At 37.1% G+C, this 15,656-nt stretch overlaps 1 pseudogene across 1 annotated transcript; it reads left to right on the forward strand.

Moving 5' to 3' along the window:
• Positions 1–535: 535 nt before the first annotated feature.
• LOC149128039 (NADH dehydrogenase [ubiquinone] 1 beta subcomplex subunit 8, mitochondrial pseudogene) lies at positions 536–1,119 on the forward strand (annotated as a pseudogene). Its single transcript, XR_016229668.1, has one exon. The product of XR_016229668.1 is annotated as an NADH dehydrogenase [ubiquinone] 1 beta subcomplex subunit 8, mitochondrial pseudogene (transcript).
• Positions 1,120–15,656: the final 14,537 nt, after the last annotated feature.

Consider the following 15,656-nt stretch of genomic DNA (forward strand, 5'->3'; position numbering starts at 1 on the left):
AACTTATCTTTGGCAAATGGCAGGGCAAAGTTACCACTTATCATTAGTCACACTGAACATTAATGGCCTGAACTGTCCAGTTAAAAGACACCGATTGGCTGATTGGATTAAGGAACAAAACCCATCTATTTGCTGCTTACAAGAAACACATCTTTCCAACAAAGATCCATACAGACTGAAAGTGAAAGGCTGGAAAAAGATATACCATGCCAACAGAAATGAAAAAAGAGCGGGCGTAGCCATCTTAATATCGGACAACATAAACTTTACCACAAAAACTGTTAAGAGAGACAAAGAGGGACACTATATCATGATTAAGGGATCAATAAAACAAGAAGATATAACAATTATCAATGTATATGCACCTAACTACAGGGCACCGATTTATCTAAAAGATTTATTAAGTGACTTAAAGGGAGACTTAGACCCCAATACAATATACTTTTGAAATGTTTGTTTTTTACTTGAGTATATTTAAAACTTTAGTAAATACTAAAATAAAATCATATTGACCATTTAAAAAAAAAAAGTGCACGGACAGCGTCCCATATTACCAAGGACATGCTCCCGGGGCCCTATCCTAAGACCCTAGAAGAACGGGCCGCCGCCGCCAAGAAGTACAACATGTGCGTGGAAGATTACGAGCCCTACCCGGATGATGGCATGGGGTATGGGGACTACCCAAAGCTCCCTGACCACTCACAGCAGGAGAGGGATCCGTGGTATGACTGGGACCATTCAGACCTGAGGCTGAACTGGGGTGAGCCGCTGCACTGGAACCTAGACATGTATATCAGGAATCGTGTGGACACGTCCCCCACTCCCGTTTCTTGGGATGTCATGTGTAAGCACCTGTTTGGCTTTGTGGCCTTCATGATCTTCATGTTCTGGTTGGGAGATACTTACCCCACCTACCAGCCTGTGGGGCCGAAGCAATATCCTTATAATAATCTGTACCTGGAGCGAGGCGGCGATCCAAGCAAAGAGCCTGAGCCAGTGGTTCACTACGAGATCTGAGGAGGCTCCGTGGGCTTTTGTGCCCTTCATCTAGGACTCTTTGGTTCCCAGAGAGAGATTTAACCTTAATGGAATCCCGAAAAAAACTTAGTGCTGTGGAAAAAAATACTCCACTCTCAGAAATAGACAGATCAACAGGACAGAAGATGAACAAGGATACAGTAGATTTAAATGAAACTATAGCCCAAATGGATTTCAGAGATGTATACAGAACTTTTAATCCTACAGCTAAAGATTTTACATTCTTCTCAGCAGTACATGGAACCTTCTCTAGGATTGACCACATACTAGGCCATAAAGCAAGTCTCAGCAAATTCAAAACAATTAGAATCATACCATGCAGCTTCTCAGACCATAAAGGAATGAAGTTGGAAATTAGCAACTCAGGAATCCCTAGAGCATATGCAAACACATGGAGATTGAACAACATGCTACTGAATGAACAATGGGTCATAGAAGAAATCAAAAGAGAAATCAAAAATTTTCTGGAAGTAAATGAGGATAACAGCACAACACACCAAAACTTATGGGACACAGCAAAAGCAGTGTTAAGAGGAAAGTTTATATCAATAGGTGCCTACACCAAGAAATTTGAAAGGCACCAAATAGATGAGCTTTCAATTCACCTCAAGGATCTAGAAAAGCTACAGCAAACCAGACCCAAATCTAGTAGGAGAAGAGAAATAATTAAAATCAGAGAAGAAATCAACAGGATTGAATCCAAAAAAAAAATTACAAAAAATCAGCCAAACGAGGAGCTGTTTTTTTTGAAAAAATAAACAAAATTGACACCCCATTGGCCCAACTAACTAAAAAAAGAAGAGAAAAGACCCAAATCAATAAAATCAGAGATGAAAAAGGAAACATAACAACAGACACCACAGAAATAAAAAGAATCATCAGAAATTACTACAAGGACTTGTATGCCAGCAAACAGGGAAACCTATCAGAATTGGATAGATTCCTGGACACATGCAACCTACCTAAATTGAACCAGGAAGACATCGAAAACCTAAACAGACCCATAACTGAGACAGAAATTGAAACAGTAATAAAGGCCCTCCCAACAAAGAAAAGTCCAGGACCAGATGGATTCACTGCTGAATTCTACCAGACATTTAAAGAAGAACTAACTCCAATTCTTCTCAAACTATTCAGAACAATCGAAAAGGAGGGAATCCTCCCAAATTCTTTCTATGAAGCCAACATCACCTTAATTCCTAAGCCGGAATGAGATGCAGCATTGAAAGAGAATTACAGACCAATATCCCTGATGAACATAGATGCAAAAATCCTCAATAAATTTCTGGTCAATAGAATGCAACAACACATCAGAAAGATCATCCACCCAGACCAAGTGGGATTATCCCTGGCATGCAGGGATGGTTCAATGTGCGCAAATCAGTCAATGTGATACACCACATTAACAGACTGCAGAAGAAAAACCATATGATTATCTCAATAGATGCCGAGAAAGCATTTGATAAAATACAACACTCGTTCATGATGAAAACTCTAAGCAAACTGGGTTTGGAAGGAACATTCCTCAATACAATCAAAGAAATCTATGAAAAACCCACAGACAACATCCTATTGAATGGGAAAAAGCTGGAAGCATTTCCACTGAGATCTGGTACCAGACAGGGATGTCCACTGTCACCATTGTTATTCAATATAGTTCTGGAAGTTCTAGCCAGAGCTATTAGGCAAGAAAAAGAAATTAAAGGGATACAAATTGGGAAGGAAGAACTCAAACTATCCCTCTTTGCAGATGACATGATTCTTTATTTAGGGGACCCAAAGAACTCTACTAAGAGACTATTGGAACTCATAGAAGAGTTTGGCAAAGTAGCAGGGTATAAAATCAATGCACAAAAATCAACAGCCTTTGTATACACAGACAATGCCATGGCTGAGGAAGAACTTCTAAGATCAATCCCATTCACAATAGCTACAAAAACAATCAAATACATTGGAATAAACTTAACCAAGGACGTTAAAGATCTCTACGATGAGAATTACAAAACCTTAAAGAAAGAAATAGAAGAGGATACCAAGAAATGGAAAAATCTTCCATGCTCATGGATTGGAAGAATCAACATCATCAAAATGTCCATTCTCCCAAAAGCAATTTATAGATTCAATGCAATACCAATCAAGATACCAAAGACCTTCTTCTCAGATGTGGAAAAAATGATGCTGAAATTTATATGGAGGCACAAGAGACCTCAAATAGCTAAAGCAATCTTGTACAACAAAAACAAAGCCGGAGGCATCACAATACCAGATTTCAGGACATACTACAGGGCAGTTGTAATCAAAACAGCATGGTACTGGTACAGAAACAGATGGATAGACCCATGGGACAGAATAGAAACACCAGAAATCATTCCAAACATCTACAGCCATCTCAATTTGATCAAGGATCTAAAACCAATCCTGGAGCAAAGACAGTCTATTCAATAAATGGTGCTGGGAAAACTGGATTTCCACGTGCAGAAGCATGAAGCAAGACCCCTACCTTACACCTTACACAAAAATCCACTCAACATGGATTAAAGACCTAAATCTACAACCTGACACCAGCAAGCTATTAGAGAACATGGGAAGTGAGATACTCCACAGACTCATAGAATGGCAGATGTCCTAAACAGCACTCTGGCCTCAGAATCAGCCCTAAAGGCATTCAGATCTGGCTGAAAAGCCCATGAGAGTATTTCAGGCATGGAAAGCCAAGACACTCTGGAAAAAAAAAAAAAAAAAAAAAAAAACCACCTAAATGAAAGTTCTCTGTGAGTGAGATCCCAGTGCCCAGTGGAAAGAACAGGTCTTCAAAGAAGGAGGTACCTTTCTCTGAAGGGAGGAGAGAACCTCCACTTTGACTATGACCTTGTCTAAACAAGATAAGAGTCAGAGAACTCAAGGGTCTTCCATAGCCTTGGAAACTCATGACTGGTGCATAGGGAGATTACTGATGCCATAAACAGGAGTGTCAATTTGTAAAGTCAACAACAGGAGTCACTGTGCACTTACTCCTCATGTAGGATCTCTGTCCTTAATGTGCTGTACATTGAACTTAATGCTATAATGAGCACTCAAACAGTATATTTCACTTTGTGTTTCTATGGGGGTGCAAACTGTTGAAATCTTTACTTAATGTATACTAAACTGATCTTGTGTAAAAAAAAAAAAAAAAGAAGAAGAAGAAGAAATTATCAACTCCCAACTTGACTCTCACTGGGATTAAACATGACAATAGGTCTGATCTGATTTCATCATCATTTAAAAAATCATCTATTATTTTTCACTTTATGTTTCTGTGTGGTTGCAAACTGTTGAAATCTTTACTTAATGTATGCTAAACTGATCTTCTGTATATAAAGACAATCGAAAATGAATCCTCAGGTGAATGGAAGGGAGAGGGAGTGGGAAAGGTGAGGGTGTGGGTGGGAGGGACGTTATGGGGGGGAAGCCATTGTAATCCATAAGCCATACTTTGGAAATTTATATTCATTAAATAAAAGTTAAAAAAAAAAGAAATCTACAACTGATCTTTATCATAGATATTAGCACCTTCTTCCATTCTCTCATTTGTTGTATTCTTTTTGAAAATTCCAAAATTTTAGTTGTTTTTATACCTTCAGTCATTGGAGTCAATAGTTTTTGTTTTTGCTTATATTTTCTGTAGGTAGCCAGTTTATTTTTTTTTCCACACCTCTCTACAAAGTAGATAGCATGTTTAGGGACACATGTGATGAAGTATTCAACTTGTATAAAAATCAATAAAGATTCACATATGTATGGATGAATATACCAATGAGAACTTTGCTTCAGAAGTATTATCAATAGAACTTGGTTAAGATTCTCACAGTGAATTATTTTACTGAAATCATAATATGACACTGAAAGGTAAATGGGTATATAGTTCAAAATTATAATGTTCTTTGTTTTAATTTTTAGATATTTTAAATTTCATTTAAGTAATTTGCAGCTTTTCTTAGCCTTTATAAAGAATATCAAGTAGTAGTAAAAGATAAGTTCCACTCCCTCAATCAGTCCTCATGTGTAGTGCATAAAGGATGGATTTGTAATATTAACTGGAATATGTATTTATCCAATGACTTTATACCATTGTGACATTGTTATAGGTCATGTTGTTTATTTTCTTTTATTCTTCTCTATCCACTTTCTAAATGAGTTATTTTCTATACATTAAAAGTCATATATAATTTATAAAAATAATAGTTCACCTTTGATCTGCATCCCTGACCAAGTATCTTACTTCTCAGAAATGCTTTTGAAATTTATCCCATTCTAAATAACCTGCCGTTTCCCCTATTTGCAATTCTACCCGTAACACATGGTACTGATATCTTCATGATTACTAGATAAGAAGTTGATGGTTTTGACCACTTCCTATTTTGATGCCATTGAAAACATGAACTCTCAAGTTATAAGATAGTAAAAATAAAGTTTTGGTGCTGGTGTTGTGGCATAGTGGGTTAAGCCATTGCCTATGATGCCATCATCCTATAGGGTGCTGATTCATGTCCCAGCTGCTTCACTTCCAGTCCAGCTCATGGCTAATGGCATGAGAAAGCAGCAAAAATTGGTCCATGTACCTGGGAAAATGCCACCTACATGGAAGAACCAGAAGAAGCTCCTGGCTCCTGGCTCCTGCTTTGGCCTGGCCCATCCCTGGCCATTATAGACATTTGGAGAGTGAACCAATAGATAGAAGAGATTCTCTCTCTCTCTCTCTCTCTCTCTCTCTCTCTCTTTTTCTCTTTCTCTGTAACTCTGCCTTTCATATATGTAAGTAAGTCTTTAAAACAAATTTTCCTTAATAAAATTATGGTGACAGTAACACCTAAGATGACATCATGCCCTTATAGTCAACCCTGAACATATCAGATCTTTACTCATAATGAGTTTTGAGATTATTTCAGGATGTTTTCAGAATCTTTTCCAGATTATGGTAGTCAAATATTTTAGTTCTATCAATTTCATGAAAATACTTCTTCCTGATAAAAAATTGTCTTTGTGATCTTTACAATAAAATTGAAGGGCCGATGCTGTGGCACAGCGGGTTAACACCCTGGCCTGAAGTGCTAGCATCCCATATGGGTGCTGGTTCGAGACCTGGCTGATCCTCTTCCAATCCTGCTCTCTGCTATAGCCTGGGAAAGCAGTACAAGATGGCCCAAGTCCTTGGGCCCCTGCACCCACGTGGGAAACCCGGAAGAAGCTCCTGGCTCCTGGCTTCGGATTGGCACAGCTCTGGCCATTGCAGCCAATTGGGGAGTGAACCAGCAGATGGAAGACCTCTTTCTCCCCTCTCTCTGCCTCTTGTCTCTCTGTGTAACTCTTTCAAATAAATAATAAAAAACTTAAAAAAAGAAAGAAAATTCAAGCATTTCATCATCAAAACATATTTTTAATAGTTCCTTAAACAAGTAGTCAGTTGGCAAAATGAATGGGAAAGAGAATCTTTTCAGTTCAGCATAATAACTAACATCTGTATAATTTGTATTGCTTTCCTTCCATCTTATTGTACAAGTAGAACAATAACACAGCTAAAAGAAGCCATCCAATGTGATTTTGCATCTTTTGCGGGTTGGAAGACCAGATGAATTAGAAAAGATATATTTGTTCTCAGAGATGCCAATTATGGTAGCTTATTTGAAAGCTGACAATAAATCAAATAATACAAAAACCTATATAAGTATTTAGATTATAAATCAAATGTTTGAAAAATTAATCATATCCTTTTTATAGCAGAGAGTTATGGGATTTATGCTTCTTATCTCAGTTAATACTTTCAAGAACTCATGAGGTGGTTACAATAATTTTCAGTTTCAGGATAAGGACTCAAGGCTAAAAGAGGGTAGTTAAAGATCACATAGTTGCTAAATAGCAAATCATAGATTGGAAGCCTTACTGTATGAAGGATACCCTTCCGTACATAAGTTAGACCCTAATTTAGTCATTACAGCACAATAATCAAGGGTAAAGTCCTACTTAATATACTGATGGACTACATTTAAGAAGAGATGAGAGGATTCTATAGTTCATTACATGTTACAGAGTCTTCTAATTTTCTCTGAAATCTACTGAGAATGCTCCCAAAATATTAAACAGCTATTGAGGGAAATACTGGGTGATGTTATCAAGTATTGAAGCAACACCACCCATCATGACACTGTATGTTCTGTAGAACCTTCACTTAAATGTGAAGGCTGCTCAGGAGAGTTGGCATTAGTTGTAGATTGTCTTAGATGTCAGTGACATGACTACTTACAGTAAAAGCTTTCTGAGGCTGCTACCCAAATATACTACCCCACTAATACTCTGATATTTTTATAGACATACAAAATCATGTTTATTTTTAAACTTGGAAATATGAAAATACTTTATCCTCTATCAACTCTGAGTGTGATTATTAAAATACCAATAAGTGCCAATTGAGGCAAGCAAAAATTTTGACTCCTGTGTCTTATCTGGTTCAGAAAACAAATGAGATGAGTATCTTTAATACATTCTGATATAGGATGGAAGAGGTCTATTGCACTCTTACAAGCAGGATATGTACGTGACTGAGCAGAAGAACAACAGAATGATTGGGTTTTAAAGAAGGACCAAAGACCATGAGTAGAAGGTAGAGTGAGAGTATCTGCAACTAGAGATTTGCTCTCCAGAACTGAGACCCTGTAAACTAACATTAAGTGTTAAAGGAGGGAAGACACACCAGTATTTTGAGAAAACATAACGTAACCTAAGAGAGCAAAGGCCTTTTATAGTAGCAGAGAAGATAAGGTTCTAGCCACTGTTGCCTAATTCAATTCTTTTTTTTTTTTTTTTGAGTTTCAATCTCAAAGAATTTTTATGTGGAACATACACATACAGTAATGTCAGACCTTTTCCTTTTTTTTTTTTTTTCTGCTTCAGTGGGGTAGGATTCCATAACTCTGCTCCTCACTTTCTAAGGTATCCTCTGATTCTTCTCTGTGGAACTGTTTAGGCGCTGTAGGCCACAGTGTGAATGCATCTAGTTTAGAAAGATAAGTTTAACCTTGAATGTTGGGTTCACAACTTCCTGTGTGTAGCTGACATCTGAAGAATATCTCCCAGCATTCTTAAGTAATATTGCTTAAATACCTTTGTAGTCAAAATGGTTTGCATTAAAAAAAAAAGTACTTTGCAAAAGATTAAAATTCTATAGATTTTCCAGCTCCCATCATAGGGTTCTTTGATGGATTAAAATACAAAATCACATATTGGATTTGAGTAATGAATAGTCAGTCCATGAACATGATGACTGCCTTCTACACATGTTGAATCAAACCCTAGTTCTTTGAAAATTAAAAAAAAAATTCTTTTTATGCAACTCTTCATGGTTAAATAGAAAGGAGCCATATGTTTCCCTTGCCCTTACCTTTGCTTAATTCCATAGCGAGTCTCTGTGCTGAAGCTGTGTGCAGCTTCACCAAGCTGCTTCTTGATCACAGGTCAGGTGGCTGAAGTGGCAGTATCATGCATGAATGCTGTAAAGAAGTCACTCTCTCTCCAAGGGCAAGGATCAGTGAAAGAGACCCTTACCCAAAATACATTCCCCTATACTGAATCATATTTCCTGATAGCATGATGGCTGAGAACTATTCCTCCAGCTTATAACCTTTAAAATCATGATTTCTCTGTTCCTTTTGGGGACACCGGGGCATTTAATATTAGGGTATTCTCTTCTTGCCTTTCATGGGGAAAAAAGTTTTGCTGTTCTGATAAAGGAATGAATCATGATAAATTGATGGTAAATTTTTGAAGGATTTTGTTCTGAGGACTCTACTTCTTCTGATGTCTCCAGTAACAATTTCAAGAAAATAAAACACAGCTGTAACTATGAATTTCATATCAAAAAATGTTCTTTCTTCAACAGTGCTACATATTTGGCAAATAAAAATGAAGCTTTTCAATGTTAGGGCACAAAATAAAAGCCAAATTCATTAAAAGTTAATGATGTAGGATGCAGATAATGAGAAATAGAAATGGAATTCATGGAGACATATTATCTTTTTGATGCATGGCAAAATTTAATGCATAATCAACATTACTCAACAGTTCCAAAGGCTATTTTTATCTCAGTGCCTTTAAAACTCAAACCCATTAAAAATTCATGATCCCCAAGCCATGTGTTTTCTACAGTAAGAAACATTTTAAGTCATGTGGGTGAACTGCTTGCTAATAGAAACATGTGCTACTTTGCATTGTAATGAAGACAACACTGTTTCACATAACAACCTTCATTCTTTCAGTCTGTAAACATTAAGTGAGGACCAGAAACTTGGTGTGCATTTTAGCAAGCCAAACAAACAAACAAACAAAAACAAAAAAATTAAATGACATTAAATGATTTATATCTATACTGGGAAAAATAAAGAAAAGTAAAACACTGTATGCCGTGTTAGATTGGCAACTATTCAAACTGAGAAATTCAGCAATGGCTAACCTAGTTTTACAGAACAGGGAATAATGCCTTTAAAGGTGAAAGGGTTTATTCATTTTTTCATGGTTGATAAGCATCAGATTCCAATTCATTTCATAAATTGGCTTGTGCTCCTTCTACCATGTCACATTCTATATGCCATCTGGGAGTAGAGAGTAGAATTTGAAGTTTGATGTTATTCTTGGCAGTATTTATGTATATATTTAAAATCCTTTCTCTAGTTGTTTAAGCCCTAGAGAACATAATGTTACAATGGGAAAGATTGCTATCACACAACCTCTACATTTGTAAGATGCTAAAATGGTACATTTTTTTCAAAATACATCTATATATTATGATTTTAATTACTATGTGTTTTGTTAATATGTTTTTCAAATTTTGTAGTTTTATAACAAATGTAAACTATAGATTTTAATAAGAGATGGAATTAATGAACAAGCAAATTAATGTGTTGTATCACAGTAGAGCTTTTGTTTTTACATTGCTTAATTTTTAAAGTAAGGATTAAAAAATATACGTGGGTAGGCCGGTGCCACCGCTCACTAGGCTAATCCTCCTCCTGCGGCGCCGGCACCCTGGGTTCTAGTCCCGGTTGGGGCACCGGATTCTGTCCCGGTTGCTCCTCTTCCAGTCCAGCTCTCTGCTGTGGCCTGGGAGGGCAGTGGAGGATAGCCCAGGTCCTTGGGCCCTGCACCCGCATGGGAGACCAGGAGGAAGCACCTGACTCCTGGCTTCAGATCGGCGCAGCACGCCGGCCACACATAAGCCATAGTGGCTCTTGGAGGGTGAACCAACGGCAAAAGGAAGACCTTTCTCTCTGTCTCTCTCTCTCTCACACTGCCTAACTCTGCCTGTCTATATATATAAATGGGTAGTGTTAAATTACAAAGGTAGAATAATTTTCCTTTTGATGATGAATAATATAACAAAAGCATCATACAGTTCTGTAGGAGCCTAGGTGTTTCCTCTCCACTCAATTTTTCTTCTTACCCTTTCTTTTGCAATTTTAAATTAACAATAATTGCATATATTAATGGGCTACATTGTGGTATTTTAATACATGTATATAATATATACTGTTCAAATCTGGGTACTCAATAATTTTGTGTTTTTTGAATTTACTTTAATGTTGGAGGTTTAGAGTTCTTTTCTTCCACTTGTTCTTATAATATATACAAGGTTATTGTGAACTGTAGTCTCTCCACTGTGCAGTATAGTACAATGAACTCATTCCTTTCATGGAACTCTGATTTGGTACCCAATACCAAATTCTTGTTATACCCTGTATACATCCAAACTTCTAGTAAACACTGTTTTGTATCTAGGTAAAGTTTTGTTAGATTCCACATATGAGGGAGAAAAAACATTATTTGTCTCATTTCATTTAATGTAACTTTCATTAGTTCCACTAATTTTGCTGCAATGATAGGATTTCATTCTGATTTACAGTAGAGTAATATTCCATCACTATCTTTGTCCATTCATCTGATGATGGGCACCTTGGTTGATTCATTACCTTGCCTATCATGGGCACTGCGGCAATACACAGGGAAGAGCAGGTATCTATTTTTTACACAGTGTCATTTTGATATATACCCAATATGGGATTGCTAGATCATATTGTGACACTACTTCAAATTTGGGGAGGAATTTTTATGCTATTTTCCAAAGTGGATGTACTAATTAAATTCCGAACAACAGTATATAATTTCCAGTTCTCCACATCCTTGACAGAATTTGTTACTTTCTGTGTTTTTCTTAACAGGCATTCAAGCAGGGATGAAGTAATAAGCCATTGTACTTTTGATTTGCATTTCTCTGATGACTAGTATTATTAACTTTTTCATATTTTTATTAGTGATTGGATCCCTTCTTCAGGGAAACATTATTAAGGTTCTTTGCCCATTTCTTAATTGGATTAGTTCTTTTTCTGCTGAGTTTTTGAATTACTGATACAGTCTGGATATCAATCTTTTGTTAGATGAGAGCTTAATAACATTTTCTCTTATTCTTTAGGTGTTGCTTCTCTGTTGAAAGCTTTTTTTTTTTTTATTTGACAGGTAGAGTTATAGACAGTGAGAAAGAGAGACAGAGAGAAAGGTCTTCCTTCTGTTTGTTCACTCCCCAGATGGCTGCCATGGCCAGTGCTATGCTGATCTGAAGCCAGGAGCCAGGTGCTTCCTCCGGTCTCCCATGTGGGTGCAGGGCCCAAGCACTTGGGCCATCCTCCACCGCCTTTCCGGGCCACAGCAGAGAGCTGGACTGGAAGAGGAGCAACCAGGACTAGAACCTGGCCCCCATATGGGATGCCGGTGCCACAGGTGGAGGATCAATCAAGTGAGCCACGGCACCAGCCCAGCAAAGAAGCTTTTGAGTTTGATATAATCACATTCGTCAAGTTTTGGTTTTGTTGCCTGTTCTTTGATTGTCTTATCCAATCATTGCCTGTACTGTGCCTTGAATTTCTCCCCCTATATTTTCTTCCAACAGTTTCATAGTTCGAGATTTACATTTTGGGTTTAATCCATCTGAGTTTATTTTTGTGTCCGGTGAGAGGTAGGTAACAAATTTGTTTCTTCTACATATGTATATACAGCTTTTTTAGCCCATTTTAAAAAGCTTATTTATTTATTTGCAAGACAGGGTGACAGGGACAGCACACTTATATCCATTGTTTCACTCTCCAAATTTTCTCACCAACTGAGATAGACCAACCCATAACCAAGTGCCAGGAACTCCATCCATGTTGACTACATGAGTTTTAGGGTTCCAATTATTTAAACCATCATCTATTGCCTCCCTGGGTGTTCATTAGCAGGAAGTTACATCATAATCTGAGGCACAACTTAACCCCAGACACTCCAATATGGGCTGTGGCCCTTACTAGTGGTGTCCTAACCCAGTATGCCACAATGACCACAGCTAACCAGCACCATTTATTGTAAAACTATCCTTTCTCGAATATATATTCTTGGCTGGGACCATTGTAATTAATCTATTGCCTGTGAACATGTGGATTAATTTGTTGGTGCTCTATTCTGTTCCATTGCTATACATGTGTCCCCCCCCCCCATATTAGGCTGTGTTAATTACTGTACCTTTGTAGCATGCTTTGAAATCAATTATTGTGATGCCTTTAGCTTTAATTTTTTTTTTTTTTTGCTTAGGATCACTTGGGGTATTTTGCTTCTTGTGTGGTTCCATGTGAATTTTTGAATGTCTTTACTTCTGAATTCTACAAAGCACTCAAAATGGAACTAATTCCAATAATTCTCAAACTATTGTAAAACAATTTAAAGAATGGATATCTGCCAAGCTGTTTGTATGAGATCAGCATTACTCTGAGGCCAAAACAAAGACAATACAAAAAGAAAACTATAGACCAATATTCCTGATGAATATCAATGCCAAAATTATCAACAAAATATTAGCTAACTGGATCCAACATCACATAAAAAATATCACAAATTGCAATCAAGTGAGATTTATCCTAGGGGTGAAAGTATGGCTCAACTTTTGCAAATCAATAAATGTCATGAACCACATCCAGAATGAAAAACAAAAACGATATGGTCATCTCAATAGATGAACAGAAAGCATATTATGAAGTTCTACATTGCTTCATTATAAAAACTCTCAACAAATTAGGTATACCTCAAAATAATAAATGCCATTATGAGAAACCAACAGCCAATGACATACTGAATGAGGAAAAGTTGAAGGCATTTCCCTTCAGATCTGGAACAAGACAAGGATGGCCATTTTCATGATTGTTATTCAATATAGCATTGGGAGTATTAGTAAAAAGGAAGAGAAAGACAAAAAGGCATCAGAACTGAGGAGCAAGCAAAAATATCTGCATGTGCAGATTACATAATTTTTGTACATGGATTAGCATTTCAATGTCTCTTTTTTAAAGATTTATTTATTTATTTGAAAGGTAGAGTTATAGAGAGGTAAAGGCAAAGAGAGGTCTTCCATCTGCAATGGCCTGAGCTGTGCCAATCCAAAGCCAGGAGTCAGGAGCTTTCTCCTGGGTCTCTCATGTGGGTGTAGGGGCCCAAGCACTTGGGCCCTCTTCCACTGCTTTCCCAGGCCATAGTAGAGAGCTGGATTGGAGGTGGAACATCCTGGACTTAAACTGGTGCCCATATGGGATGCCAGCACTGCAGGTGGTGGCTTTACTTGCTATGCCACAGTTGCGGCCCCTCAATGTCTCTTAAAATTGAAATAAAATGTCAGCAATGCCTTATTATTCATTTAACCCCATTTAACCTTTCCCAACATCACTTCAGTATCTGCAGCACAAAGTTAAAACTGTGCTTCTTTCCACATAAACTTCTTCTTTTTGAAGAACTGTTTATATCTTTATTCTCCTTTTCCTTTGCACCTCGGCTCTAACCATCAAAGGATAGCTAATGCTCTGTTGTCTCCCATGCACAAATGCATTGTCTCATCCTTACTGTAGATTTTCATATGGCATTTCCCCGAAAGGAACGAGCATTTCATTCTATGAGTCCGGGGAATACATTTTTTTTTTTTTTTTTGGACAGGCAGAGTGGACAGTGAGAGAGAGAGAGAGAAAGGTCTTCCTTTTCAGTTGGTTCATCCCCCAGTGGCTTCTGTGGCTGGTGCACTGAGCTGATCCGAAGCCAGAAGCCAGGTGCTTCTCCTGGTCTCCCATGTGGGTACAGGGCCCAATCACTTGGGCCATCCTCCACTGCTTTCCCGGGCCATAGCAGAGAGCTGGAATGTAAGAGGAGCAACCGGGACAGAATCTGCGCCCCGACCAGGACTAGAACCCGGTGTGCCGGAGCCACAGGTGGAGAATTAGCCTAGTGAGCTGCAGCGCTGGCCCTGGGAATACATTTCTCAACACAAATTGTATTTTTAACTCATTTTAACTCATTTTTTCAGGTAACATTTCGCCTTTCCTATATGGTTCAAGCAGAAATGGCATTATTTTCACAACATTGTAATAATCAGTGATTATTTCAATAAATTATGTTATTTAACAAAACTTATGAGGAGTCATTAATTTGGACTCAGTCACTATATTAGGCTCCATTAGACAAGACCAAAATGGTGCCACTCATGAAAAAAAAAATGGTGTCATTCATGCAAAATGTTAAGTAATCACTGAAAAACTTTAAGGAAACAGATATTATCCCAAATAAGTTTTTCTTGAAAATCAAGAGATTGAAATCCATATAAATCAGCATAATGAGGAAATTCTCTGAGTTTTAGGATTTACAAAATCAAATGATTTAAAAGAACCTAATCCACAAAGACTGGTAATTTCATTGATCAATCCACAAAATTCATTAAGAGCTGGTCTTTAGTTTCACTGCTTCTCTCTATTGTTTTCCTTTTGTGTTGTATTTGATTTCCTCTTTTTTTCCCATTTTCTATTTTATTAATTCTGTTTGATCTTTGTTATTTCCTTTCACGTGGTTCACTTAATTTTATCATTTTTAAATTTTCAAGGGAAATTTAAAGAAGAAAGAATTTAAAACTACAACGTTGTAATGGCACTACTTGTGATGGACCCGGCTAAGTCAATACTATGTTGACAATCTATGCATTATTTAAGAAAAATTTTAAGTGGATACCCTAAAGAGTTACTTTTATTGTACAGAAGTTGAAAGATAATATAGGTTGTCAATAGGTATTATAAAGAAACATCATAATGATAGTTAAGGACATTGGAAAGAAAGGAGATGACTTGGATAGCTTAAGAAAAGAGCATTTAGATTGGATATTATAATAACAGCTTATTGTATTAAATTGTTTTCCATTGGGTTTTGTGTTAGAAATTCTGCAAATACACTGCATGTATGCTTGTAGTAAAACTGAGCACATTACTGAATATTTTACAGATATTAAAGTTTAATTTCTCATGCTGGCAAAATGGGTCAGAAATATGAAAATGTAAGTGCTAAACTATATCTGGTGATATCAGAGTGGAGCCTGAGGTACCTGCATGAACTCATTTGGACTTCTTTGTTATATGTTTGAAACTTTATGACACCATATTTTGGATAGGCAAATTATAAGTCAAGCCCACAGCACACTTTTAATACTATAAAGTAGAGCAGTAATCAAAAAAGGGACAGACATAGAGAGATGAAGAGGATGG

This window comes from Oryctolagus cuniculus, chromosome 2 (genome assembly GCF_051225735.1).
Source record: "Oryctolagus cuniculus isolate XC-2025 breed Fujian yellow rabbit chromosome 2, ASM5122573v1, whole genome shotgun sequence".
Classification (NCBI taxonomy): domain Eukaryota; kingdom Metazoa; phylum Chordata; class Mammalia; order Lagomorpha; family Leporidae; genus Oryctolagus; species Oryctolagus cuniculus.